The sequence below is a fragment of the Anguilla rostrata genome, chromosome 13 (genome assembly GCF_018555375.3).
Source record: "Anguilla rostrata isolate EN2019 chromosome 13, ASM1855537v3, whole genome shotgun sequence".
Classification (NCBI taxonomy): domain Eukaryota; kingdom Metazoa; phylum Chordata; class Actinopteri; order Anguilliformes; family Anguillidae; genus Anguilla; species Anguilla rostrata.
The window spans coordinates 1127380-1130898 of record NC_057945.1 but is presented as its reverse complement, the minus strand read 5'-3'; the positions used below and the strand labels follow the sequence as shown (position 1 = coordinate 1130898).

The following is a 3519-nucleotide window of genomic DNA, read 5'->3' as shown; positions in this document are numbered from 1 at the left end:
TTTTAATGTCTTTAGCCTAGGTGGATGTGGATGTTGGCCTCAAATGTACATACAAGCCATTTTAACATTAGTAATTTTCAAAAAGTGATTGCTCTTTTGGTGAAAACAGCTATCTCTGTTTATGGAGCTTTGCGAGCATCTGTGTATTAGAGGATGAAACCTCGGCATGAGTCAGCCATTCATCCAAAAGCTGCACACCCTTTTCAGAGAGAGAGCCGTTTGGCCTCTCTGCAATGCAGGCAGGTCCATTTCCGTGCTGCATGAGGGAATTTTCTTGGGTGAGGGAGAGCTCTTGATGACATAAGCCTATTTTAGGCTGCGTGGCCATTTGTTGATTCGCTGACCGAGCTGCATCAAATTTTCTCATTTAGATAGATTTTCTTCAATGTTCCCATTTTCTACATCAACCAAGTATTTCAACACTTTCGTAAATCCAAATTTGGATGAATCAACTTGTTTCATTTTAGACATCCAGTAGCATTCACAGTTAGCCCAGCTCTAGCAGTTATCTTTAATTTCCGATACAGGTAGTATTATATATAGGTGGCTTTCTCAGCCTAATCTCTGAACTGATTAGACTAATTTTATATAGTGCTACGTATGGCAGCCACATGTAAAGCCACAGATAAACACCATTAAAGGGAAACTTCCGTTTGGATTTGCCAATGTCTAATGCTAACTGTATGAGAAAGTGAAAGAGAACTGGAGTTCTACTGCAGATTTACCACACACCATGTAGGCCTGTTATTTTTATTATTGTAATTATTTTAGCTCAACATCCCAAAAGGATTTCCCTGGAGAAGGAAGTGTTTGTAACTAAAGACATGCAACCGTTCAGAGTTGTGAAGGATGGTGATCCATTGAGCTCGTGACGGCAGCTGACCCCAGTTATACTCTACCCAGTCACAGAAAGCTTGCACCCTCCTCTACCCAGTCACAGAAAGCTCCACACCCTCCTCTACCCAGTCACAGAAAGCTCTGCACCCTCCTCTACCCAGTCACAGAAAGCTCTGCACCCTCCTCTACCCAGTCACAGAAAGCTGTGCACCCTCCTCTACCCAGTCACAGAAAGCTGTGCACCCTCCTCTACCCAGTCACAGAAAGCTCTGCACCCTCCTCTACCCAGTCACAGAAAGCTCTGCACCCTCCTCTACCCAGTCACAGAAAGCTGTGCACCCTCCTCTACCCAGTCACAGAAAGCTCTGCACCCTCCTCACCCAGTCACAGAAAGCTCTGCACCCTCCTCTACCAGTCACAGAAAGCTCTGCACCCTCCTCTACCCAGTCACAGAAAGCTCTGCACCCTCCTCTACCCAGTCACAGAAAGCTCTGCACCCTCCTCTACCCAGTCACAGAAAGCTCTGCACCCTCCTCTACCCAGTCACAGAAAGCTCTGCACCCTCCTCTACCCAGTCACAGAAAGCTCTGCACCCTCCTCTACCCAGTCACAGAAAGCTGTGCACTCTCCTCTACCCAGTCACAGAAAGCGCTGCACCCTCCTCTACCCAGTCACAGAAAGCTGTGCACCCTCCTCTACCCAGTGACAGAAAGCTCTGCACCCTCCTCTACCCAGTCACAGAAAGCTCTGCACCCTCCTCTATGCAGTCACAGAAAGCTCTGCACCCTCCTCTACCCAGTCACAGAAAGCTCTGCACCCTCCTCTACCCAGTCACAGAAAGCTCTGCACCCTCCTCTACCCAGTCACAGAAAGCTCTGCACTGTCCTCAAGAAAAGACTCAGGTTCACAAAGCAGCACACTGCTGTGAACGCAGCACCTACAATGCAATCGTTAATCAGGAGTAGAACATTGGTGCTAACAAAAGCAGAAATGTGTACGCAGTTCGTATATATTTGGGTCAGATTCTATCCAAACTAAATGCAGCCCCTGGTGTGGTTACACGCTCTGTGTGCACAGGACAGGTGTGTAAAACGCAAAACCCACACTAAACTAATGATCTCTTGTATTGTCAGAAGGCCATATGACCTGTCTCTCTGCTGTTATTATTATGCCCTATACAAGTTTGCACCGGCAAAATCGGGTATTTACAGCACTGGAACATCCCGACCCCACCCCACCCTATTTGATGACCCTCTGAAAACAGGCCTCAGCATGTCAGTCTCACTTTGACACATGAAACCTGCCACTGACCACCCTGCAGAGAACACATATTGATTTAAATGGTGTCAGTTATGTAATTTATTGTATGTAATACACTGTCAGCAGTTCACAACATTACTGATTCATTGGGTTACATTAGATATAAGTGTATCTGGCTTGATTAGGCTGATCCTGTGTTCATAAAGTAGTTAAGTTTGTCTGCTTGGAACAATATGACAACCTAGGCTGCTTTTTATGCTTTACTCATTCAGCTACCTGAAAGACTCCTGATTGGCCAACAACCACAGAGCAATCTGCACCAGCTTGTAGGCCCAGATGGAAGTTCAGCCCACTCCACTTTCGTTCATGTGTTAGGACGCGTTTTGAAGTCATCGTCTATGAAGAGAGGTATGGCCTTCTCAGGGTAGTCAGGAATCGTGTTTCTCGAACACGGCTTGTCCTCTGTAACACCACACAAAAGATTTTAAAAAAATAACATAAAAGCTGGATAATCTGGTAAGAAAGTTCAGCAAAAGAGCGAATCACTGGGAAGGGTTGCTTTATCTGCTGGAATACAGGCACCCAAGTGTTCTTCATCAACCGCTTAACAAGCTCCCTCTGCAGCTCCACCTACAGGCAAAAAGAGGCGATCTCCAAGCAGAGGGAAAAAACCGGGAAGCTGAAACAGGAACGCAACAGTCGTCTTTATCAGGCCACCGTCATGTCCAAGGTCATTGACTTATACGGCCTGCTTTACATTAACAGCATACAAAAAAGAGACAGGAACCTTGTATTCTGTGAAGCAAAAGGTTTATTATATGATACATCATGTATGATTATATTCCTAGATTCAATAATTAAAAAAAAAAAATTTTCTTTGATTATGTATGTTGTATTTTATTACACTATTTTAAAAATGGGGACCGTAAGGTTTGAGAAAAGGAGGCAAATGTTTTTGCAATTGACAAGTGCACTTAAAGTCCTTAAAGAAAACAGCTCCATCCTGGACAAAGTCATTTCAGGCAACATTTCTCACTATTTTCTTGGATTTTCATTCTTTTCCAGTATTAAAGTTTGTTTGATTGAATCTGCATCTGTAAAATCATTCCAAAATTATAGAATAAATAACCAGAAAAAAGCAGTGTCACTCATATGTTTAATCCTAAACATAGTAGGGTTCAAGGTTCAAACTAGAGACTGTATGCAACACAGAAAGAGTGAGCATGATAGAGGAAGAACAGTGGATCTAATTAAAGTACAAATGCAGACATGTCCAGTGATACAAACATGTGCAGTGCTACAAATGTGTTCAGTGCTACAAACATGTTAAGTGATACAAACATGTGCAGTGCTACAAACGTGTTCAGCGATACAAACAGGTTCAGCGATGCAAACATGTTCAGCGATGCAAACATGTCATAA

General features: G+C 43.8%; 1 long non-coding RNA gene across 1 annotated transcript in view; it reads left to right on the top strand.

The window, feature by feature from the left end:
* LOC135238117 (uncharacterized) overlaps positions 1-3184 on the top strand; it is a 49058-nt gene extending 45874 nt beyond the window's left edge. Inside the window, exon 3 of the long non-coding RNA XR_010325020.1 lies at positions 2370-3184. This is a non-coding gene — a long non-coding RNA (uncharacterized LOC135238117). The remainder of the gene's footprint in view (positions 1-2369) is intronic.
* The last annotated feature ends 335 nt before the right edge of the window (positions 3185-3519 follow it).